A 26,725-nucleotide genomic window follows, 5' to 3' on the forward strand; every position below is an offset into this window, starting at 1 on the left:
ATTCTTCCTTCTATTGATATTATACTGGTTTGTAAACTATGGATATCAAGTAAGGATCTTTTAGTTTATCCCTTGTATTTCTGAGGACAGTATGAAGCACTATTTGCCACACAAACAAGATTGAACAAGAAACCAAGTTGCCTAATACACTCATATATCTTTCACTTAATGCCACAAGTAAGCTGTTTGCCTATTATTTCAAAATGTGGGAGTGTGATTTGTCAACCCAGGGGAAATTGTGAGGGACTTCAGCCAATGAACTATGGGATGACATTTTTCATACAAGGATAGTTATTGAAAATAGAAGTTTGTTAAATTAAGCTGCACAAAGCACATTTAAACACCAACAAATGCTAGTTTTCGTCTGCCTCTAAGGAGTGAGCATAGCTGAGGGAATTGATGATGCTAAACATCTCAGTGACACATTAAGCCAATTTTGCGCAACGGTTTTTAAACTCTACTTGAAACGTTTTTTTTAGTTCTGACTGAAAAAAGTCAATATATTACAAAGTTATGCTTATTTTATTAACAATGAACACCTCACTGCACCTAAAAATACTACTAATCTGAAAGCAAGCTTTCAAATGCAACAAAACATTTTTTAATACACTCAGATTTTATTTTTCAGGCTAACTACGGAGTGTATCATTTTATAACTATATGGGAAATCAATGAGACACCCTTGCCTGACAAGACTTCTAAAAGTTTCCCTTTTCTCTGCCACTGCATGCCATGACTGCAAGAAGAACAACCTTCCTTATATATGACATGACTTTAAGCGATATTGTAAATTGTGTACAATTTTAAAATTATATATAGGGTTTCTTACTGTAAATCAGACATCCTTGCATGCCAACTCAAAGTAAAGACTTGCTTTTTTCATCTGTCCTTTTCCATGAAATGATTGAAAAAATAATGTATCTTACAAATGTATTAGCACACTTCACATATGTAGCGGGAATTGTAAATGATGAATTATAGTACCTTCTTCAGTTAGGTTCTTGAGGGTCGGACCCTGGTAAACTGATGGTGATAAGAGATGGAGCATCAACATCATATAGCTTCACTGTTTTCCAGCATATGTGCAATTTCACCGAGACACTTTGCACCGAGTTGGCAACTGTAGTGTCGCACTCTAGCCTCCGACTCGCCAGCGTGATGACGTGGTGCGCTGGAGCAAGAGCGGAACACTAACGCATGCGCGGGGGAGTGGCAGAATGCCCGTGAAGCTGGATAGCCGGCAGCAGCGACCGTAGCAGGTCAATGTTAGACGCTCGGCGCTCTCAAAGAATAGCGATTCATATGAATGATTAAAAGCATTGTTGAATCCTCACCAGCTCTATGTACTCTGTGGGGGAGTGAAAGTAACAACATTACAGTGGCGACGAGGACTGGGTTCACCCCACCAACTTCACCCCACGAGCAACACAACGATTGGACTGGCGCTAAAGTGATACCCAGAGACAAACAGGCCAGAAACCGTAGAAGAGGGCACTCTACAGTGGGCACGCCTAATGCAACAGCAGCTATTCACAAGAGAGTGTGGCAGCAGCGCACGACCCTAGCAGCCCACAGACACGTGGCCCCAAGCCAAATCAGCATAACTTGAGGCTAGCATAAACGCGAAGGGGAGCACGCAGCTGACACTCTGGCAGAGAACAGGGATAGTGATACGGGGGACGATAAGGAACGCCTCCCCAGCAAATCATGAGGTGGAAACACCTGTGCACCTGGCAGCCCTAAAAGTCAGGGAACGACACGGACCGTGAAGGGGACCTCAGTACACCAGGCAGCCCAGGGAACTGAGACGGAGAACCGGGAACAGTGCCCAGAATGAGTAACCAAATGACATTGCTCACAGCACCCATCCCCTTCCTTCCCAGACCAGGAGAGCCCCTGATGAAATGGGAGGACTGGAGGGAATATTTCAAGAACTATGCGGAGGCCTTGGAAGATGAAAATGGTGAGCCATTTCCTAGTGCTCGGAAGAAACGGTTATTACTGCATAACCTGGGCCCGGAAGGAGTACGAGTATTTGCAAATACCGTCCAGCAGCGAGACAAGCTGCAGACGACGACGTCTTCAAACACGCCCTAGAAGATCTATATAACCACTATCGCCCGGCGGTATGTGTCTCAATTGACCGGTACAACTTCCAACAAAGGAAGCAAGAAGAAGGAGAATCCATAGACGATTATGTGGCAGCATTAAGATGACTAGCGATCACATGTAAATACGGACAACTGCAGGACGAGTACATCAAGGACCAAATAGTCATGCACACCACAAACAAGTCAGTCCAGGACAAGTTGTGGGCACAGGGCAAAGCAGAGCTAAAAGACGTGATCGCGATGGTAAAGAAGGCTGAACTTTCAATACGCTGTGCAGAAGCAGCGAAAAAGGAGATTCCTCAAAGACAAATGGTCAACAAAATAGACGAGGCCCAATCTTCCAGCAGACAAAGGAGACCCACTGGAGAGGGAAGATACGAGCCTAGGTGGACAGGGAAACAGGCTACATCAGGGAAGCAAAGAGAAATATTCCACAGCGGATCAAACAACCAGCACCTCGATTTTCCAACGTCCCTCAAAGTGTTCAGTCTTTGTTGTGCTGAGAACCTCCAGGACCTGCTGCGGTTCAGTCCCACTGGAATTCCAGATAGAAACTTTTAGAGAAGAATGGAGGCAGCACCAAGCACGAAGTAAAACAGGACCACGTTGTATCAAAAATGTATTTTTCTTTTTATTTTTTCATATTTTCAAAGTGCACAGGACAGCCAAAGCGTTTCGCTCCCCAACTGTGGGAGCTTCGTCAGGGCAGAAATATTGGTAAGTCTTGAAGCGACACAATAACGTTGACAAGAAAGCTGGTTAATGAAGTGGTAGAGATGCTAATATCAAGATTCCGATAAGCTGCTACCATTAAGTGTATGTCTTTGTCTATTGTGTGTCTTTTTAATGTTTTATTCCACAGGGTCCTTGAACCTTATTTTTGGTTCAATTTTTACCCTCACATTACTGGAAAATATTTTTCCTGTTCCTGGACGTCTGACTGTGATGTTTATGATGCTTTTCAACCAACAGGTTCTTCAAACACCAATTGGGCACATCAGAACTTATCCACACCTCTACACTTATAGGTACATTTAACCTAGTGTTTTTTTGTAAAATACACTTTTACATTATACATCCATGTGAGTAAGGTGGGACAAAGAAGCTCAGAGTGAATTCGAGGATCTGAAAAATGACATAAGCGGGGCAATACCTCTACATGGATATGATCCGGCGGGCCGCACTATATTAACTACTGACGCCAGTGAAAAGGGCCTAGGAGCAGTGCTGGCACAGGAGAGAAAGGAAGGCACAGTAGAAACACTCAGTTTCGCATCCCGGGCATTGTCTCCCAACGAACAGAAATTTAGTGTCATTGAGAAGGAGATGCTGGCGGTCACATGGGCCATGGGAAAATTCAGACAGTTCCTATGGGGCACCCGTTTCAAACTGCAGACGGACCACAAGCCGCTGGCCAAAGTGCTAACCTCCAGCGAGCACGACACAGCAATGCCGCGCATTGCAAAAAAGACACTCAAGTTGCTAGACTACACCTACGATGTGGAGTACTTGCCAGGGACACGGAATAAAGTAGCAGACTATCTGAGCAGGGCCTCAGCCATGGAAGAGGCACCAACAGTTCAACAGTGCGCTATACAAATTCTCTGACTTGACTTGACTTGACCTGGCATAGACGAAATGGTGGCTGAAATGGCTGACTCTGAGAGGACAATCAGCAGGCAAGAATGGGCCCAGGCCTATGAAAGAGACGGTGACACGAAAGAAGTCAAACAATACCTGATCTCTGGGTGGCCAGAAAAAGACATCTTCAAGAAAGCCTGAGGAAGTTCTATGAAGTGAGGGAGGAGCTGTCGATGAGTGATTCATTAATCTTCATGTATCGGGGAGATAAGGTGGTCCCTCCAGCGACATTAATCCCTCTACTGAACTTCATGAAGGGCACCTCGGCATTGTAAAGACGAAGATGCGAGTAAAACAAACATACTGGTGGCCGGGAATGGACAATCAGATAGAAAGACAAGTGAGAGAATGTGTCCAGTGCCAGGGTGCGGATAAAATACTGAGACCGTTGAGGCCTGCGTTAGGTGCATTTGAGCAACCCCACAATCCATGGGAAGACATAGCAGTGGACATATTGGGTCCGGTGCTCGACTCCAGAGGAGCAGCCAAATACCTATGCGTGGTCGTAGACAAATACTCCAAATGGCCAGAAGTTGATGTACAAGAAGTCATGGACACGGACACTGTGTTGAGATTTCTTACCTCAGTGTTTTTACGGGAAGGAATACCGAAGACAATCTTAAGTGATAATGGGCCTCAATTTACCTCAGAGAAATAGACCAAGTACATGGAGAGAAACGGGATAAAATCCAAACACACAGCAGTTTACCATCCTGCATGCAACGGGCAAGTGGAACGGTTCAACCGTGTTCTGATGGGGTCCATACAGGCCACAATAATGCAAGGCAAAGATTGGGAAACAGAAGTTCGGAGCATGCTATGGGCCTACAGAATCACCCCGACAGCGCTAGGATACAGCCCCTTCCAAAATCTGAGAGGCAGACTCCCCTTTATGAGAGACAATGTTGTCTGGAGAGAGAAGACAGTGACGAGCAAGTGGTCACCGGCGGTGGTACAGCACAACCTCAAAAGGGCCCAAAAGGTGTACACAGAGCACTACAACAGAAGGCACAATACTAAAGACACTGATCTGGAACAAGGGGAATGGGTTAGAGTCAAACTTGTTACACTCCAAAGGAAAGGTGAAAGCAAGTACAGCAAACCCCTGCAGGTGAAGGAAGTGTATGGAAGAGCAGCCCTACTCAGCGATGGTAGAGTGTGGTCCCAAGACCGCATGGCGAAAGTCAACAGGATCATGCTGTGGCCTGCCAGCAAGGAGATTGAGACTGAGGATCAGAGACAAGCCAGTGGAGCAGAAGAGATGACTGTGAGATGTGAGAGTCAGGAAGAAGGACTAGTTCAAGTAGATAACGAGGAGAACGAGGAAGTACATGCGGAAGAAGGAGCAGCAGAAAACACAACTTCAGCCGCTGAGAAGGAAGCTGGAACACAGAGGGGAGCGAGGAGTCCCGCACGTGAAGGTACCAGAGAAGAGTTCACCCCGGTAAGACGCACCCGTGCCGGAAGGGCAGTTAACCGGCCCTCTCGATTCAAAGACTATGAAATGAATGACTGTTGATATTTGGGACTATAGTTGTTGTTTATATTGTTGGAAAAGGAGGAGATATGTAGTGTCGCGTTCTAGGCTCCGACACGCCAGCGTGATGACGTGGTGCGCCGGAGCAAGAGCGGAACACTAACGCATGCGTGGGGGAGCGGCAGAATGCGCGCGAAGCTGGATAGCCGGCAGCAACGACCGGAGCAGGTCAATGTTAGACGCTCGGCGCTCTCAAAGAATAGCGATTCATATGAATGAATAAAAGCATTGTTGAATCCTCACCAGCTCTATGTCCTCTGTGGGGGAGTGAAAGTAACAACATTACAGCAACCATTCCCACAAGAGGCTGCAAGATCTCTGGGGTGAATGTGCAAACACAAAATGGACAGAGGTGTCTCTGCGACCCCGGCTGTGCCTTTGGTAGAAACACAGGTACACCAAGGTTGACAGCACCCCAAATCCCTAGGCTGTCTGCAGATTGCTCTCAATCAATGTAGTTAAGTGCAAGATAACCAGTATCAACAGCAGGAGCATTGGAACTACTTTCCTGCGATCTTGTGGGGCCTTCAGGTCGATGCTACCACCATGGTTTGTTTGAGAGCCAGCATGACCCTTGCGAAAAAACCCAGGACAATGTAGATTTGGATATTAAATAGGTATGCCAGATTGAAAGTGGCTACCTATGTTAAAAGGTAAAAACAAAAGCGCCCAAAATGCCCACAGAAATGTTGACTACTGCAACACAAATTACCATTTCCAATGCCCCCCTAGAGAGGTACCAGGATCCGGCCAGCTACCACGACTGTGGCCAGGCTCACACCTACATCCCAGATGTGCCTTTCCATCACGCCATGTGTAATAAGTGTACATATCCAGCAGTTGGGTGGGAGAAGGAATCTAGGGGTCACCCCTAGTGTGGATGCAGTGTCTACCCTGAAGGTGATCAAGTACAATAGAAGGACATAGCACAGATCAACTTCACCATCACACTTATGCTGGCCAGTACAGCCAGAAAGTGCTGCTGAGTGACTGGGAGATATTGGTTCTTTATTTTTCTTCTTAAAAATCAATGTACAAAAAAGGGAAAATGTCATTCGCTACAGCTAGTTTGGAAACTCATAAAAAGTTCTAACAGACGCAGTTAGGATTTCTGGTGTTTTATCCTCTCACAAGGATTATTACCCTGATTACACTGCATTCTTATCTTATCTCGGTCAACTGGATCTTTGTTACCTGCTAAGAAGGGTAAAGCGGAAAAACCATTCCATTCATAATTTCTCAAATGACCAGGACAATTCAAAATCAAAGAACCACTGACTACAAAATAAAGTTTTGGGAATTTATTACAAAGCCAAAAATAGCTGAACATACAAGCACCTGCGCACGAGGTTAAGTAGATATATGGGCACTAATACAAACATGATCCCACGCAGGAGTCTCATCCAACACAGAATACGAAGAATAGTTACTTCTAGAAGCATAAGGCATATTTTTTACAAGAGAGACAAAATCTGTCCCACTCCCATGTGCAGCACATTTTCCCACAGCAATTTCCCTTGGGCGCTGCAAGGCTTCCAATAGTAGCCTCACAAACTCCCTATTTCCTAAAAAGTGATCTAGATGATGTCATGTAACTCCTCTATGCACACAATGAAAAATAAAATTCCCAGGTAATCTTTGACATACGTAATTTGGGAAATGAGTTCAAGGAGTAACAAAAGTTAAAAAACAATGAATTTTAATTATTTAAGCGAATACATTTATACTTTAAAATCATCATCAATGACTTTTTGGGTACATATCATCAATCCATTGGTTAAAAAATACAAGATAAACAATTATAAGTGGTAAAGAGGGTGTCTAAGATGCGTGTTTCAGCAATGGGGGGTGCCTTTGTCAGGAAATTACCACCAAGTAATCTAAAATTGAGTTAAAACAATATTTAGAACTCTTTCCAATAACTTATACAAGCACCTCAGCACGAGGTTAAGTAGATATATGGGCACTAATACATACATAACCTTATGCAGGAGTCTCATCCGACTCAAAATAAGAAGAATAGCTAGTTCTAGAAGCATCAGGCATCCAATGATTGCTCCGAATCTCTATTTTAGTTTTCAATAGCCTAGAAAAGAAAATCAATTAATCTATCCCTACACTCCCGCTAAAATGACATCCCTATTTAGCATCATCCCCAGACAAGAGAGAAAAAGGTGTGATTAGTGAAAACTTCCTTAGAAGTACACTCATTTTGCATAGATAAGTAGCAAAAGCTACAGAGCTCGTTCTAAGATACTCCTTTTAGCTTCTCCTCTATTTCTCATCTCCTCCTTCTCCTCTTTCTCCTGATCTCTCCTCCTCTAGTTCTGACTCATTTCCCTTGGGGCACTATCCCGAATACAAAATCCCAAAACAGTAGAACACACCCTTTACATACCCCTTTGGAAAGGTCTTCTTTCCTGTACTTTTCCATCAAAACTCTGTCTTCATCCAGAAACCGTTGGTGTGCCCTTGGGTCCCAGGCACCTTCTCCCCTGAAAGTATCATATCTGCATTCCTCTTCACTCCCATGGCGGCTTCTCCTACTATCCTAACTCCTTAAACAAAAGGGTTATTCTGCCTAATGAGATGTATGCCCCTGCACCTGCAATGAGAAGCATGTGAGCGAAGCAACCTTGCACGCACAAAATATCTGCTGACTACCTTCGACTGAGAGCCTTCCCAAGAAAAATAAATTTCAGGCCTGCAATATTCAGCTAACATAGGAAATAACAAACAGGCCTTCTCTTGAACGTATGTGCGGCTAGGCCTTTACACATTAAGATCACACATTAATAGCATCACCTCCATAAACGTTTAATGCATTACATTTTCTTAAATGAATAAGCAAACCTACATGTGCAGGCTTTAATATGGTGCATGTTTAAATCTAATGAAATAAACACTACATTGATCTTCATAAATGACATGATTACAATTCTATTCGCACTAATATATGCTGCATTAATACTACATTTCTAATGACTACCCGTTAATACATTCCTTTAGATATGCGGGTGCTGACTATCAGTGATTATGTTGCACCCCTACAATGTTCAGAATAACATGATGCTCTATCAACCCCAATCCACGTTTTGGTATTACCCCACAATGAGATTCTGTCTTCAGCTAGCAGCACACCTTCTCGGACAAGTAACACGGATTCTGTTGGGTACACTGCGGTTCTGCTTCCTAAGCAGTTCTCCTAAGGACACCATTACCTCGATATCTGTGACCTGACACCTTCAGTTTTAAATGCACTGCAACAGCGCCGTCTTGTTATTATCCGTATTGGGCAGTATTTGAGGATTAACTTCTTTCTGACACAAGTGCTTTCGCTTTTTCCTTCGTGCAATAGTGGGTGCTGCTGGACTCACAGATGGAGATTTTTTATTTAGGTTTTGTGCAAAGGAACTCCTGTCCAGTTCAGCAGGTAAAACCTTGTTACTGGGTTTGTCAGCAAGAATGGGTTCCTGTAAGGATGAGATAGCGTCACACATGGGAAAGACAAGGAGCTGTGAGGAAATATATATAGTATCCTGGGAGGGCATCAAATATGTGTGGAATGTCAGGCAGAATACCTAACAGTTTAGCAAGGGTGAAGTTAAAACTTACGGGGCAGGTTACGGAAGGGCAGGTATTCAGATACATTTGAGGAGTTGGACTCTACAGGCGAGGAATGCTCAATGCAGGGGAGTAGTACTTGTGAGAAATGAATGCGTACTTTGAAGAGGTGTGGAAATAGCTGAGTGAAGAGGTAAAAACACCTCTGAACAAAATTCAATTGAGCTAAAGGCTAGGGCAAGGGTCATTTATAAGACCAGCTGAAGCGGCCCAATGTGCTACAGGGAAGTGCCAGTAGGAGCCCGAGCGGAGGTGGGATGCATGAAGCTCTGCTACCTCAGCCCTCCCAGATAGAGATGGGAGGCTCAGAGTAGTCGCACCCCCCTCTCTTGGTAGGATGCACAGCTTTATCCCCCAGTGCTTGGTGTCACCTACCTTGAGAGCGCTAGCAGGGGTATGAGGAAGCTGCACAGAGAGGAGCTTGTGAGGTGTAGCACTAACTACCAAAGGGTCCACAAAATCCCGAACAACACAAGAAAAACCCAGGGTCACTTGACAAACCCTGAAGGAAGCCAGCAAACTATCACCCAGTTCCAACCATCCTGAGGGGTTTGTCTAGCCATTCCTGTGGATTAAAAGGATGCATCACTGTTGTGCAGCTGCTTCTTCGGCACACACAGAGAGGACCTTTCTTGTCCCAATCTGGCCACCCCATTGCAGCCTTATCTTGGTGCATTCTGATCTCTAACCAAACACATTTGGAGGGAACCAGAGGGAACCCTGAGGCTGCAATGCCCATACCGCAGGCCGGTCATTTCATGCTATGTCAGCAGCTGAACGCATTTATATAAATATAATGTGAGCACACAAAGGCAAGCTGAAAAATATTTGCAATGCTATCAGTCTCACATTTAAATCAAAACCTATGGCATTGCAAACATACAGCCGCCAATGTCCAGGCTGCTTTGAAAGTGAAAGAGTGCATGGTGACCTGAATGCAAACAAAGCACGTCGTCACACCTACTACAATACAACAGCCACCAACTCCGGGGCCTAAGGGACAACCTACTGGTAGGCCAATTCCTGCGAGTATGCCGACATTGTACCAAGAGAGATGATTACTTCAAAGAATCTGAGGATCTGAGTGCAAGACTCCTGGAGAGGGGTTATCCACAATGACTTATCAAAAAAGCGCAGAAGAGGGCATGGTACAATCCCAGTGAAGCACTTCTCATGGTACAGGAGAAGAATGATGGAAGTATGGAGAGAATGATTTGCGTAACAACCTACTGCACACAGAGTAATGCCATCTGCAAGATTGTAAATAAATATTGGGCATTGATTGCTAATGACTGACCAACGGTCTCCCCCCATGCATTCCTTTAAAAAGGCAAAAAATATTAGTGACCATGTGGTCAGCTACTTCCTGGACAGTCTTGAATCACCTACATTGCAAACCTTGTGGAACTTGCTTGCGACAATAGGACACTTTAGATGAGGACAGTGTAAGGCATGCAAAATGACTGTACAAACCAAGCAATTCACACACAGACAACATATCATAGTTCTCAAATCATTCACAAATTGCAATACCAGCAACGTCATTTATAGTATTACATGTCCATATGGGCTTATTTACATAGGAAAGCTCAACAAAAGATTAAGGCACAAATCTGAAACACTGCAGTAGAAAAAGGTGTGAGGTCCAGGGAGCACCACTGGTCGAGCACTTTAAAATAGCCAATCATGCACCCGATGACTTACAGTGGGTCGTCCTTGAGAAAGTGTCCTTGGGCCCAAGGGCAGGTAATATAGGATCCATTTTGAATGTCAGGGAAAGCAAATGGATGACCCGTTTTGACTCAATCCAAAATGGTTTAAACGAACAAGATGCCAGTTATACCCCGTTAGCGTGTCTCAGGTAAATGGGGTCCAAGAAAGGGCCCACACTGCACATGTAGTAATGATTACACTGTTTTGTCTGTATACTGCGGCCCCCTTTTACAGGTATTCTATGGATGAGACAACAAACATCTACAATGTTATGACTACTTCCATTCTGTAAGCGTCTAAAACGTAAATATTGTATGCAGTCTATTTTCCTTCCAAATACTGATGGTATTACTGTACGCCATTCATTTGACTACCCTCCACTGATATTTTGTGCACTTTTATTTTGCCTTTTAGGATGTTCACTGTATACTCAGTATATATAATACCTTATTGTACTTTGTGAGGGGAGACTAATGTGTGTATTTGTAATATCAGTTTCATAAATGATCACTATGTCGAGTATTCCATCTCAAATGTTTTGGAATGTACTGAACTCAATGTTACTATTAAGGACTATTGCACCCCCCTTTTTTAAACTGTTCAACACCCCACACTGACTCTTAATGAGGTTTTTTGCTAACACAATCTTGCATAGAACACTGCTCATTTTGATTTGCCACTCGTGACATATCTACATTAGGGGTTGATTACCTCTATTTAGCAAATACGATCTAGCTTCGCCCATCCTGTTCGGAGCACACTGCCCTATTCATTTTTATACCCCGGGATTACGGTTGGTGTTTGCATATTCAATCAAGGTTCATTATCCTCGATTTTGCTGCATAGATTGAGTAGTGCTCTTTTAATATTATACTCCTCACACAAGCTACTACTTGAACATCCCGGGTTAAAGTCTCTTTTCACTTTCCCTAAAACCAGGACGCAGTGATGCTGTGCCCTGTCAGCATCTAGCGGCTGCAGGTACACGCTCCTAACGTACACCCTTATGAAAGCTATCCTTGCCGGCCTGCCTGCAATCTCCTTGTTCGACTCTGGAGGGCTGACGTCTGGTCCCGTGGTAAGCCTTGGGATATTTTTCTTGGCCCTGATACATGATGCTAGTTGTCCAGCTCCATTTTCCAAGTAGTGAATGTGCTCTCTCACTAAATCTTTACAGATTGAGGCACAGGCTGTTTTTTCCTGGATCGTTTTTACCACCTAGGAGCGATCTCTTGTCTTCACCTCAACGGTATACACAATAATTTGATCAGGTATTTATTTTAACAAAGTTTGTGTGTCTAGCGCTTAAATTATTTTAGTACCCACACTGATTAATATACTCTTGGGTATTTTTGATGTTTTGGACAATCATGTCGAATCAGTCTCAGTTCTAAAAACTCTGTGGTGTTCAATATGGCAACAATTTGATACCTTTGAGCAGGCTCTTAATTTCTAACTTTGTTTGTGTGTCTAGCGCTTTGCGCTCTGGCCAATTTAGCATGTCCACTGATTAATATACCCTTGTTTATTTTTGATTTATTTTTGATGTGTGTGAATAATCGCATTGAATCGGTTTTAGTAACAAGAAACCGTGTGTTCCTCATCATGGTAACTATTGATTAGTTCACAACATGACTATATAGCATGCCTGCATGTGGCCTTGATGTATGTGGAAATTGTACATGATTAGGAGGCCACTCATGTTGATACCTTAATTTCCAGGTGTTAACTCGCTCCTTGACAATAGGTGCCCACAGGCCCAACCTTCCTTTATTCGACTCAGCCCCACACATAAGGCGGCTTTCTGGTAACTATACTTTCCGTTTATACCTTATTCCTAACTAGATGGATCTTCGCTAGTTTACTTAATTTTTTTATCAACCCTAGGTGCCCCTCCCACCCCACTTCACGTTCTAGTCCTGAGGAAGACCCCATAGTAAGGTGGAACTCAACCTATGTCATCAGGGGGGTTAAAACTTCGACTTTTACATCTTCAGCTACCCATAAACAACAGATTATTGTTACTGTGTTTTAGTATATGGGATAGGTCTGCACATGTTGTCTATGTGGCTCAAACAACATGCCTATGTGATGTCAACTATTCCTTTTGTGATCACATTGACCTTTGAAACTATTCACTTAACCCCAATCCTCACAAACCACTTACCTACCCCACCTCCTTCCACACTACTCTTCGGGCACATTGTTCATTTACATTAAATACATTTTTGCATATATATGCGCGAATGAGGATGTGAATAAATAAAATCTCTCATGAAATTTTGTAATTATTTTCACGTCGAACAGTATAATGAATTTTCTGTGTTCTCCAAACGTGCACATACTGGGGCCCCTTTTCCCTGTAACATCTGCTAGGAGAAGCACAATAAAGAAAAAAGTACAGGTACTGTGTAACAACAAAGTAAAGGGGCCAGTAGTCATGGGAGGTTACAGGGGAACACTTTGGGGTACTAAGCAGGGAATAACAAGCCTATTTAAGAATCAGAAGACAGAATTTCAGAAGGACAAAGACTAAAGACAATGAAAAATATGGGCGGGGCTTCTCTCCCTTGCTGAACTAAAAACAGATCATCGATAGAACAGTGCTTGAGCGCTTGCTCAGGATCGGCCCAAAAAAAAGCACTTGTGGTATCTGATAGCACTGGACTAGATCAAAAACACACGTTCAAGACAACTGCAATGGAGCATGGACCTAATAGAGGGACCAGGATTGTCCTGCTTAAGGTTTTACCTTCTCTGAATCCAAAGTCTGTGTTGTTGCTGTGGAACTCAGAGCTGGTAAAAAGAGCAGGTCATCTCTGGAGATTCGGGTTGTTTGGTGTCGTTGATGGTCGTCAGGTGCCATGAGGAGTGCATTCACGCTTGTGAAGAGCCCAAAAACATTTGTATTCTCATCTGGTCCTTAGGACTTGTTGTTTGTAGAAGTACACTCTGATATCAGCCAGAGTCAAGGACCTCCGGGGTCATGTGTTGATAATCAAGGTTCACTCTGGCAGAGACCAGCAGCAAGGCTCAGGCAGGTCCAGTTGGTACTGGCCTGCTGGGCAGTTACAGGGAGCTCTCTGGAAGTGTGTTGTGACACTTTAGCTAAAGCAGGAAGTTAGCCAATTGGCCTTTGGAGTCTCTTCTGGGGACCCTGGGTTCAAGGAAAGCAGGTCAAATATTTCTTCTTCAGACATCAGGGCAGTCCTTCTTTTGAACCCAACATGCATCCAGGAGCTTTCTGGTAAGAGATTGTGAAGATGCCAGAGCTAGCCTATGGGTGGGGGTGCCACTTTGTCTAACCTTTTCCCTTTCCTGGGTTTGGCTCCCATCTGTCTTGGGTAGCAAAGGGCAAGCAGGCCTAAGTTGGAGCTACATTTATCAGAGGCATGGCAGGCAACGCTTAGAAGTCAGGGAGGGATGGGCAAAGCCCTGAGTTTATATTTTGAAGCTCACAAATGCTAAGAACAGTCCCCCAGGACATCCTGCACAGGAGAGGAACACCCTGCCCAAAACCCAAGACCCTTTTGTCCCCATGTCTGGAAGGAATACACATCACACAACAGGAGAGCTATTGACAGCCATGTGACACTAGAAATGAGATACATTTGTAATAGGCAGAAAATGCCAACGTTCTAAATGTAATATTAATGTTACAACTTAGACTTAGACAGAGTGTGGACTACTCATGCGCTCAAAAAAGCGTCATACTAGAATTTGGGCCAGATGTAGGAAGGGTATTACTGGTCGGTAACGGCCAAAATAACGAATTTCGTTGTTACCGACCGGTAATAGGCTTTTGTGATGTGGGTGGCCAATATACAGATTTGGTAAATACCGAATCGCTATTTACCGATTCAGTATTTACCAAATCATCATTTACCGAATCTGTAAATGACATGTAGGAAGCACTTTGAAGAGTGCTTCTGTGCTTTAAGGATTTGTTATTTACCACCAACTATAAGTTGGTGGTAAATAACGAACACCTCTGTAAATGCAAATCTGTGCACTTACACCAGTGCCATGTGGCAGACATTCATGCCCTTAGGGGCATGTGCACACAAGCACTATTCAGGGGTGCAACAGGGTGTCAATGTGACACCCTGCCACCCTTGACTCTTTCCCTATTTTATTGAATCGGTATTTAACGATTCGGTAATTGACATTCATTGAATGGGAATTACCGAATCGGTAAATACCGAATCTTAACGATTTTTAGCTACATAGCATTTACCAATTCGAAAATACAGAATCAGTAAAATTCTGTATTTTGCACTCGGTAAATGCTATTTACCTACATCTGGCCCTTGATCTTTTAATAACAGGGTTAATCTGCTTACATATAATCTAACACACCATGTACATGACTTTAATATAAATGAAACAATCCAACAAATATTCGTTTTTTCTTCAATTCATTGCTTCATGAATCTTGATTTATTCACATGAATTTATTCATAACAAAGTTCCTTTCAAAGAACAATCTTGGTTAATGGGCATCAATCACTCAATCCCAATGCATTTCAGGTGCTGTGTACACCCTTCCTCAGGGGACACTAAGAACAAATAATAACCCCAATCATCAAGTATCATAGTACAATCTCATAAATATACTTCGAATAAAGGCCTGCATTCACGTGAGGTATATTGTAAGAAAAACAGTATGAAAATGTGATGTGTGGCCGTGTTTAATCAAATGTATGCACTAGAAACAAGAGGTTCAGAGACAAACCAAAGGTTCGAAGTCTGACACAGTGTATGGTCAGAAAGTGAAGTCCCACATGTTCATTTCACATGACTTTATGCATGCTCTCCCCGGTGCAAACCTACAGTTCACACTGACTGTGATTACAGTAAGGAAGGGCAGGAAAAAGAAAGAATCAGTGAAAGAACTTGCTCCTTACAGAAACAACCCAATACTCATGCTCAATAGTACTGACGCAAGCTTGTGGAATACAAGCATTCCTCCATACCTCCACAACCACTTTCTATGCGTAAACCAGATGAAAAGCGAATTGCACAGGCCCTCCTGATAAGGATCCCTTAAGGCTGTTACATAAATAAATGACGGTACTGACTGATTGGCGTAAACAGTGACTTGGAGGTCAAAAGACAACACAAGAAAAGAAAAAGATTTGGATGATCTTCTAGGACCTTCCAGACCCCTCGTGCAATGGGAATTTGCATTCAGAAAACCCTTGATTTTTGTAAATCAGAGGGTTTGTGAATCCTAAAACCTCATGTAAATGTGCTAAACTAATTTAGCAATGTGAAAAGATTTTCCAACCCATGACATGGGGACAGCAAATATTAAGGAATTTCTATTTGGAAGGGGAATTGTAAGAGATTCTGCTAGAAAGTGGATTAGTAGTAGTGATAAGTAGGACACAAACACAAGCAGAGGATCATTCAAAGTCTCAAAAAATGATTCCATTGCTCAAACCTTGATAACTGGTAACAAGCAAGCAGGCTTAAATAAAGAAGACAGGAGTTTAAAGCACTTAACAACACAAACACACTAAATATGTAAGACCTAACACACAATAAGAATCCAACTCCAATTTATAAAAATATATGTTCATGAACAAAGAGACCCTAAACAACAAAAATCCAATGTAGGGAACCAGAGATATGAACTGTTAAAGAGTAAACACAATTAGCATACATCATCACTTTGGGACATCTGATCGCGCTTGACTGAGGCAAATTCAAAGTTTGAGACCAACCGCAATGGAACCATGGTCCGATCCACTATGCAGGAGGTTTCAGTCAACATTTTACCTTCAAAACTCTCAACGTCAAGCTGTCCCCTCCAGCAGACGGATTTCGATTCAAGATCATTAGATTGCTTCTCCGTGAGGCCTCAGACAAAGTCTAGAGCTCTGGATCTTTCTTCATGACGTACCGGAAATCCAGATCAGGTCGCGGTTGAAGATAGACTGCTCGACTCTCGATATCAAGTTGGTCACCTTACGGAGAGTTTTTGAAAAAAGGTTCCCAAACTTCTAGAACTTATTCCTGAAGTTCCTCTTGAGGGTTCAAATTGTTCAAAACACACATGCAAGGACCTGTAATCTCCTAGATGGTCATATGGATGTCTGAATAACAATTCCCACAATGCACTTGGCAAATTTCTTAAAAGTCCACAGGATGCACTCTAGGATGGGGACTCTTGGTGGTGATGATGCAGGTGGGCATTTTTAACCTGTAGCTTGCAGGGAGTCCCCTTCCTAATCCTTCATAAAGCAACTTAAAGTCCTTAGGGTGGTAGTACCAGGTTGTGCAGCAGGTGCAGTCCTTCAGAGTGCACTCCTTTGGGTTGCAATCCAGATTACAGCAGGGCAGTCCTTCTTCTCCTTGTTGTTTCAGGCAGAGGATCTGAGGAGCTATGTAGCTTTCCCATATTTATTCACAGTTTCTGTGCGTCAAGGAGGGGGCACCCGTGACCAATGTGTTGTGGTTGCCTATTTAAAACTGTGCCATAAGGTAAGGCAGATCAGAGCTGGGTCCTGTAAGTCACTGTTGTGGTCCGACATTAGCTTTAGTAATACAGGTGGGTCCTATAGTCAGTTCTTCCATAAATGCGTACAGCAATTATCAGCAAGTGATCTCTGGAATCGTAACCCTTGTAATATAGTCTTTAAAACAAGTATCAAGAAGCGCATCCTTATGTCGTCTCATAATCCCGACAAAGCTCTTTTTGCTAACGCAAGCATGCATGGGCAGTAATCAACTCTTATCAGCTGGCTTTTCTTCGACCATACCTGCCTTGCACATATCCCCTGTACCTAAAATTGCGGTTTATGGCACTTAGAATGGGGGAAAGACATTCCCTGAAACATTTACCTCTTTGGTGTTGTACATCAGATGAGCTACAGTGCAGGGGCTGCTGGGACCTGGTGGAGTGCTTGGAGCATGTTGCATGTCTCTGCCCTGGATTGTTGGCCCAGCGCAGACTAAAACTGAGGCCAGAGTGGAACAGATTGGGAGTCTGGTCCTGTAGGCAGGCAATTATTACGGAATTGAAACCAGAGAACACTGCTTTAAACATCAGCCTCACAATCTTTATTCACCGTGCATACCGCAAACTCAACCAGCAAATTGCAGGCCCAGTACCAACCTCGAGGAAAATGCACAGGTGACTAAAAAAATAACCATGACGCACTTATCCAGCAAAACCTGTGTACTCTGCCCCTGCATTACTATGGAACGCGATTCAGACAACTCAATACTGACTATCGGCAATTGGCAGCTGCTCCATCGAACTGTTCTTATCTTTTGGGTCACTCTACAACTCAGTGTCTTACTTGTACTATATAGCAGCTACATTTATTTTCTTTTTTTATTATTTATTGTTTTTAATGATATTCTGCTGCTATGCGGTTCTATGTAAGTGATGGTTACTTTGCATGAGAATAAACCCCATATCAGTCACTTTACATCTTGAAGATAATCAATGTTTGTCTTGTGTTTTTCACCTCTATATGCGATGAGGAGCTTATTTTTCCTTAATCAAAGGTTCCACTAAACAAGCCCCACTATCACCCAGGCCCTCAGCTCGGTCCACTCTTCCTGCTACCTACAACCGATTCCAGTCTAATCCAATGCTATTCTTACTTTCAATCAATCTGTTATCAAGGATTGTTTAGGTTGCAAGGAGTGTCTAAAATCCCCTGGTTGCCTTAAATTTAAGATGTTTTATAGTTCTTGGGGAAAACTAGTCCATTCACCGTCCTAGTTAATATTTGTAAATAGGTTACGTATAATTTAATGACCCAGTTCTTGAACAAGAGATACTGCGTAAATGAAGATGTGGACCTACTCAAACCACTCTTTAGACTTTATATCATTCTGCAGTTATGCTTAAGAACTGAATCCAATTCATCGATGGTGGCTGGGTGTGTGAATGGGTCACTCCGTACTTATTGTCGACCTGGTATTATTAATTCCCAAACCTGCTTCCCACTGGGTCGGATTTACCAATTTGCTTGTTTGTTACTGTGAACGGGTCTCCATCCAGGTATTTGTACTCTTTCAGCAAATGGTACTGTATTCATTCAAAATGATTTTTAACTTTCACATTGAAAAGATGTAACTTTGTTCAGCATAGAATGTAAATGTAAATTGTAAATTGATACTTGTATAGCGCACTACTCACCCACAAGGGTCTCAAGGCGCTTGTACGAATACCGCTGTGGAACCCATCCTGGCTTTCCCTGTGAGGTGTCCACTCCTGGGCACCCCGAAGGTGGAGGCCAGGCATCCTTAGCGTTGTGGAGATTAAGCAAGCTATTGCCCAGAGTTGCAGAGTGGGACTCCATGATTGGAATAGGCCCCAAGGCGAGAATTATCAGGTCCGTGGAATTTTGAGCCCAAGGCCCGCCGAGGCGGGGAATTGAACCCTGGTACAAGGCCAGATCTCTGCATCAGGGTCTGCCGCGCTAACCATTGAGCCACACTTCTCCGCTTCTTCTTTGCTGTCTATCCTTATTGAAGGGGGATGTTGTTTGGTTTGCTGTAAGCCTGTTTCAAAACCTTTTGTGACATGCCGAAAGATAATGTGGTTTCAAAATTCGCAGTCTTATCACATTTTGGTCAATTTTAATCTCTAAGTTTTGTATATGTGTGGTATGTATGGTGTGGCTAAGTTTCATTCACACACCCCTTCCAACCCCTTGACTATATAATTATAGAGGCTCCTGTGTGGCTGGGTTTGCATGATGTGGGGGTCAGCCTGTGCGGAAAACAGTGGAGCTGAGTGAATCACCAAGGACGCCACAAAACGCCAAAGACGTACTTTGCTTTGACTACTTCTGGCGGCAATAAATAGATATAAGGCTACCATTTTACACTGGCTTTTGTTGGTTCTGAGGAGAATCCCCCAAGTTGAAGAGATTCGAAACGCGTAGACCATCGGGTCTGCCAAGTTGCCTGTTTTTGCTAATTAATTGATTCATTTTTATGCATTTGTTTGCATTTTTTGGCAACCATACACCTTATCGTGTTGTTTACAATTTTCTTTTGAATGAACTTTACTGTTGAAATTAATTGATTTTGGTGTATTTTAAATCAATTGTGATGTAGATATTGTTATTGGCAGATCCACTACTCCTCCTTTGGTGCATTTATTCCCCACTTGAGTGAGTACTTGGTTGTATTGATGTGTGAGGTATGGTTGTGAAACCCTTGTGTAGTGTTGAATGAAGGTATGTGTGATTTTTGTCAATGTTTAGTGTCCACTTCTTTTGTTGGTTTATAATCGCATTGTGATCTTGGTTTGAATTTCAAATAACTTTCTAGAGAATAATTGTTTGAATAAACAGCTATAAAATAGCATATGTTTGCATTGTACAGTTGTCTTTGCATTCCGGGAAACTTTGGTTTAAAAGAAAATATCAGCTTTGGCGTTTCTCTTGTTGTTTAACTTTATTGGGCTCAGCCTGGCTGATTAGAGCCTCACCCCCCCCCCCTTCTGTTACTAGCAATATTATATATTAGGACTTACAGTTAGGCTGTCAGTACCAATTATTATTACATTTAATTTGCATATCCTTATAATCGGAGCACTAGCCCTGGGCATGGCAAGCAGAACTTAGGGCGCAGTCTGTCAGTTCTCACCTGTACCAAGTGAAAAAATGGGGGATGATCAGAGCAAAAAAGATGACTTTCTCACAGTTTCCCTTTTAAATTCCGATTCCTGAAGGCATGTGTTAATGTTTTGCAGTTGAATGTTTACGATTGACTGGTCTCATGTGAAACATACATTTTTTACCACTAACTTTATGAGGTGTCAATCATAAAATGACCTTAAAAACTAGAATGCATGTGGTTACATTTGGTGCGAAAATTACGACCCCTTTTAACATAATGCATCCTTCGCACATAGGTTCCTTTTTTTGTATTCGGATGACCCTACGGAACTAGGGTTACTGGATCTTAGTAAATGTAAGTGTAAGTGGTCTCCCTGAGACCTACATCAAAACACATTTATTTGCATAACCAAAAGTACACACCCCACAAAAATGGCTATTTCTTGACAGTGCTAATTTCGTCATTGCATGCCAGCTGACTCATTCATAGGCAAGTTATAATTTAAAGGATTAAAGTATCTTGTAAGTACTATCTCAATTCAAACCCATATTTTGAAAATATAACTTCTGTTTGTGTTAATCAATATGAACTCTTTCGTTATGAGTGTTGTATACTGAGCAGTTAATATTAAAATGTGACCCTTCTTTCATCACTTCTGTAAGCTAGAAAGATACTATATGCAGGAATTGCTGCAGTGCAATGAATCATGGTTAAATTACATTTCAATTCATTAGTCAGCCATTTTTTTACATTTTATAGAGTATAGCATGACTTCTCAGGATACAAGGCTGATGGATTACGGTAACATAATATGTATTAAGTTTTGCATGGAGCACAGTGGAGAAATCGTATCAAGAATTTAGTATTGTGTACCGACCGTGTAATGCGTATTCAATGTTAACTGCTTTTAATATGAGTATCATGCATTTCTGAACAATACCAACACTACTGTGGTGCACTTAAAAAAAATCATAGAATTTCCTTTAACACTGCACATGAAATAGCCTGTGCGAGCAAGTGGCGCAGTATCCTTTGTGACCTTCTGAGCGAGACATGCACACAGCACATGGATTCATTTTTCATGATCAAAAGGAACTCCAATTAAAGAAGTTCTAGAGGGTGCTCGGATAATGGATTACAACATCATGTGCCTACGGTGTATTTCCCATTATAATAAAGGCAGCGAATTTTGAAGAATTAGCTGTCTGTCTGGTAAATCACAACTCTTTAGAGATTACGCTACGAACTTCATTCCCAGCCGTAGTCTGTTACTGTAAATCGTTACTACAGTATGCTAGAAGTAGCTCTTCAGTCTATTTCAGTGTACAATTTACAGTCCGCTATTAGGAATAAATGTGTTTGATAAATATATTTCGCCAACTTCGCTGCATGTTTGGATACAAATCTTGTGTGTGAATATGTATGTGTTTTATACTGATAAATATAAAATAAAGCTGAATATATTTGGCTCTAATTTTCCTAATCTATGCCTTTCACCTAGTCGCTTAATGCAAAATGAATGCCCCCTCTGCAGAATGTGACTGGAGGCCCCCTAGTCTCCACTACCATACAAATATTCATAGGCTTTTGACTGAATGGGGACCCGTGAAGGGTTGGGGCACCCCACGCCGTTGGTACTGCAAGGCCCTGTGTTACACCCTTGCCATCACCTATACAGCACCTAGATATCGAAATTATACACACAAGCCAGGTAAACACAAAAGACTTGGACGTCATGAATTATGTGGACTTGTTTTGAATCATGGATAGTCAGTTCATTGACCCAATGTACTAGACTAGGTAAGTACAGAGACTCCATCATGGACTGTGTAAGAAATTGTTTGGTAAAGAGGTAGAAGCCAGATCGTGAAAAATTGCATTGCTGATTGAGTGGGTGTTAACCCTCCTCAAGCAACAACCACAAACCCTATCAGGGTGAACCACAAAAGTCACACAATTAACCCGTGCTTAACCCTCTGGTAGCTTGTCTTAAATGCAGTAAGGCTTAATTTAGCAGCAATGTGTAAAGTATTTATGCAGCAACTAACAGTCAATCAATCAATCAATCAATCATTTAAATTTGTGAAGCGCACTGCTTACCCGTAAGGGTTTCAAGGCGCTGAGGGGGTGCTGCTGAAACTGGTTGAAGAGCCAGGTCTTGAGTTGTCTCCTGAAAGTCAGCAGGTCTTCAGTGTGTCGTAGATAGAGGGGGAGGGTGTTCCAGGTCTTGGCGGCGCGGTGGGAGGAGGACCTGCCTCCGGAAGTGGTTCTGCGGATGCGCGGGACCGTGGCCAGGGCGTGGTCAGCAGAGCGGAGTCGACTGTTGAGATAGGCTGGTCGGGTCTTGTGGAGTGTCTTGTGTACGCGGATTCGGAGTTTGAAAGAGATTCTCCTGTCGACGGAGAGCCAGTGCGGGTTGCTCAGGTGGGGGTGATGTGGTTGCGGCGTGAGATGTCGAGGATCAGGCGTGCAGAGGCGTTCTGGATTCTCTGCAGTCTGTTGATGAGCTTGGACGAGGCTCCGGCGTAGAGGGCATTACCATAGTCGAGTCTGCTGCTGACTAGCGCCTGGGTGACTGTTTTCCTCGTGTTTGTCGGGATCCATCTGTAGATCTTGCGGGGCATGCAGAGGGTGTTGAAGCAGGTGGAGGAGACTGCGTTGACTTGTTTGGTCAGGGTGCATTTTGAGTTGAGGAAGACTCCCAGGTTGTGTGCGTGGTTGGTGGGGGCCGGGGGTCCACAGTGATGCGGGCCACCATGAGTCGTCCCATGCTAAGGGGTTGGACCCGAGGATGAGGAGCTCTGTCTTGTCTGAGTTCAGCTTAAGTCGGCTTTTCTTCATCCAGTCGGTGACTGCCTTCATTCCCTGGTGGAGGTTGGATTTGGCGGTGTGAGGGTCCTTGGTGAGAGAGAGGATTAGCTGCATGTCGTCGGCGTAGAAGATTATGTTGAGGTCGTACTGTCGGGCGATGCGTGCTAGTGGTGCCATGTAGACGTTGAACAGCGTCGGGCTGAGGGAAGATCCTTGTGGGACGCCGCAGATGATCTCAGGGGCCTCGGACTGGAAAGGGAGGAGGCAGACTCTCTGAGTTCTGCTGGAGAGGAAGGAGGTCGTCCAGTCCAAGGCCTTCTCCCGGATGCCTGCGTCTTGAAGTCGTGTGCGTAGTGTGCAGTGGCAGACAGTGTTGAAGGCGGCGGAGAGATCCAGGAGGATGAGGGCCACCATCTCTCCGTTGTCTAGAAGGATCCTGGTGTCGTCTGTGGTGGCGATGAGGACGGTCTCAGTGCATTGGTTGCTGCAGAATCCTGATTGGGAGGGGTCCAGGATGTTGTTGTCTTCGAGGTGACGGGTGAGCTGGGTGTTAACTATCTTCTCAATAACCTTTGCAGGGAATGGAAGCAGGGAGATGGGTCAGAAGTTCTTGAGTTCGCTCGGATCCGCCTTGGATTTCTTCAGTAGGGCGTTGATCTCTGCGTGCTTCCTGTTCTCAGGGAAGGTAGCGGTCTCGAAGGAGAGGTTGATTATTTTGTGCAGGTGGGGTGCGATGGAATTGCTGGCTTTGTTGAAGTAGTTGTGGTGTGGGAGAGGGTCAGATGGGGATCCGTAGTGGATTGTGCCCATGGTCTTGATTGTGTCCTCGATGCACACGTTGGCCCAGGTTGTTAGGGTGTCGTGGGTGGTGGGGTACGGTGGGTCTGGTACGGCAAGGTCTGCAGGGGTCATCCGAGGTTTCAAACTGTCATGGATGTCGATTATTTTCAGGTGAAAGAAGGTGGCGAGGGAGTCGCACAGGGCTTGCGATGATGGGATGTCGTTGGTGCTGGAGCTGGGGTTGGAGAGTTCCTTCACAATGGTGAAGAGCTCCTCGCTGATTTGTGCGTTGTTGTCAAGGCGGTCTGTGAAGGAGGTCCTTTTGGCAGTCCTGATGAGGTGGTGGTGGTTGCGGATGGCGTCTTTGTGGGCAGCGCAGCTGACCGGCGTCTTGCCGCTGTGCCATATGTTCTCCGATTTCCGGAAGGTGCGCTTTGAGTCGAGGAGTTCTGGGGTGAACCAGCTGACTCTTTTGCTGGTGTCTCTGTTGATGGGTTTTTTGAGCGGGGCTACGGGTTTGGCGCAGTCGTTCATCCAGCGTTCGAGGGGGAGTGCACCATCATCGGGGTTGGTCGGAGGGTTGAGTGCGAGGCGTGTGTGCAGTTGTTCTTCAGTGACTTTGCCCCAGCAGCGGTGGGGGGTCTGTAGGGTGCAGTGGTGTGTGAGGGGTTTTTGGAAGGAGAAGTGGATGCAGTGGTGGTCTGTCCAGGTGAGTTCGGAGGCGTGGCTGAAGGTGACGTGGGGGCTTGAGGAGAAGATGGCATCTAGCGTGTGATTGGCAATGTGGGTTGGCGTTGCGACAAGTCCGAGGTTGTCGATCAGGGTGGAGGAGTTGTTGTTGTTGTTGCTCTCCAGATGATAGTTCAGGCCTCCGAGGAGGATGTAGTCGTTGGCGGTCAGCGCGTGCGTGCTGATGAGGTTGGCGATGGAGTCGCAGAATTGAGGCTGGGGTTCTCGCAGTCTGTAGATGAGGGTGCCTCTTAGGGTGGTCATGGGGTCCGTGTGGATCTGTAAGTGCATGTGTTCGGCTGTGCTGAGGGAGTTGTTGGTGTTTGTGGAGATCCTGATGGTGTTTTTGTGGACGATGGCGATTCCTCCTCCGGCCCTGTTGGTGCGGTCTTTGCGGGTGATCTTGTACCCGTCTGGGATGGCTATGACGATATCTGGCGAGGAGGCTTCGTTCATCAAGGTCTCGGTCAGAAAGGCGACGTCCGATGATGCGGTGTTGAGTAGGTCCCAGAGTTTGACAGCGTGTTTGTGGGCGGAGCGGGTGTTGATCAGGAAGCATCTAAGCTGGTTGTGTTCCATTGTGGCGGGCGTCTCAGCGCTTACGAGGCAGGAGAAGCTGCAGTTCAGGCAGGTAAAGGGACCGTGGGTGCGCTTCCGGTGGCCTTGCAGCAGGTGTGGATCCTTCCTGGGTTGAGAACGATGAGGGTGTTGGCTTTGTAGCAGCGGCGCCCCTCGTGGCTGCTGCGGGGGGCAGGGGTTCTGGCGCTGGGCGCGGTCCAGGCATGGACGGGCTTGCCTTAGGCGCGCCTTCGGCGCGGCCACCATATATAGGGAGTTGGGGAGGGAGGAGCAGCTGGGAGGCGGGAGGCGAGGGTCGGGGGAGCGAATGGGCATGGAGGGGGTGGGGCTGCAGGGAAAGCAGCGGCGGGGACAGAGGAAAGGAGACAGGTGCGGGGCACAGACTCGGGAAGAGGGCACACAAGTCAGTACTACGGGTACAAAATCAAGGAGGCACAGAAGTCACAGTAGGCACAGAAGTCAGTTGGTACAAAATAAAAGGGGGCACAGAGGTTGGCGAGGGGTACAGAATTCAAAATGGGGCACAGAAGCAAAGCGTCGAGTGGGGGGCAGGGGGGCACAGAAGAGGAGCGGGCAGACAGTTACAGGCGCACGCAGCAAGCGGCATTGAACCTAAGGCCACCACTGGCCACCAGGGATGAGGGGCAGGTGGATGCCTGTGGGTGGTGAAGGGCCTCGATTTCACCGGCTACAGTAGAGACAGCGGAATTGCAGGCGGAGCTGCATCCGGTGGGGGAGCGTCATACCAGGGAAGGTCAATGGACCTAACAGTATACGGTATTATAGGAAAAACACAGGACATGAAAACAATCCCACACCAATTTAGAAAAAGAGAGTACATTTTACTACATTATTTCACACTGAAACAATAAATATCCAATTAGCAGAACCGGAGTTATGAATTTTTAAAGTTAATGTAAAAATGAGCACCTAAAAGATGAAACAGCCAACTGCGGACATCTAGTTATGTTAGACCGGGTCAAAGTTGAAAATGATGGCACTAGAGCAGGGGTCAGATAAAAAAAGTGGATTGGGCCCGTTGGTGTTTACCTTTGAATATAGAAGAAATGTAAACAAAAAGTATCTGAGAATCATTAAGTTCAGCTAAGCAAGGCTGCAGGCGGTTTGAGGAGGATGCATTGTAGTTGGGAAGCTGCAGTACAAATTTGTGGTGAACATTTCTTCTTTCATGCTTAGTCACTTTTTTGGAAGTCATAAGTCTCCAGCAAGAAGAGGCTGTGGCCAATGAGAGCTCCGTAAGGTCGGATACCCCTTTGGCAGACAGCTAAACAGGGTTTGCTGCTGCAGAGAATAACGTACGGAGCTGCCACAAAGTCGGGCCAACTAGCGATGCACCTTGGGGTGTTAGATGGACAGGTTGGTCCTGGTCCTCCCAGTCCTCTCTGTTCTCATAGCAGTTTGTAGCCAATGTCAATGTCCCATATTTTAAACTGTGGCTATCTGGGTACCCTTTGCACCACAACCAAGGGGCCAGAACTGGAGGGGCACCAGTTAAGAGGTTGGGACTTACTCAGGCTGGCTCCAGTTTAGAGTCACTCTGGAAGTCCTGGTTTCAAGAAGTGGGACATGACTCACACAGCAGTGT

The 26,725-nt window shown here is 44.6% G+C and overlaps 1 pseudogene; it reads right to left on the reverse strand.

Annotated features, from left to right (window-relative positions):
* Positions 1-989: 989 nt before the first annotated feature.
* LOC147725318 (transmembrane protein 115-like) overlaps positions 990-26,725 on the reverse strand; it is a 104,479-nt pseudogene continuing 78,743 nt past the window's right edge.

Source organism: Lissotriton vulgaris, chromosome 3_2 (genome assembly GCF_964263255.1).
Source record: "Lissotriton vulgaris chromosome 3_2, aLisVul1.2, whole genome shotgun sequence".
NCBI lineage: Eukaryota > Metazoa > Chordata > Amphibia > Caudata > Salamandridae > Lissotriton > Lissotriton vulgaris.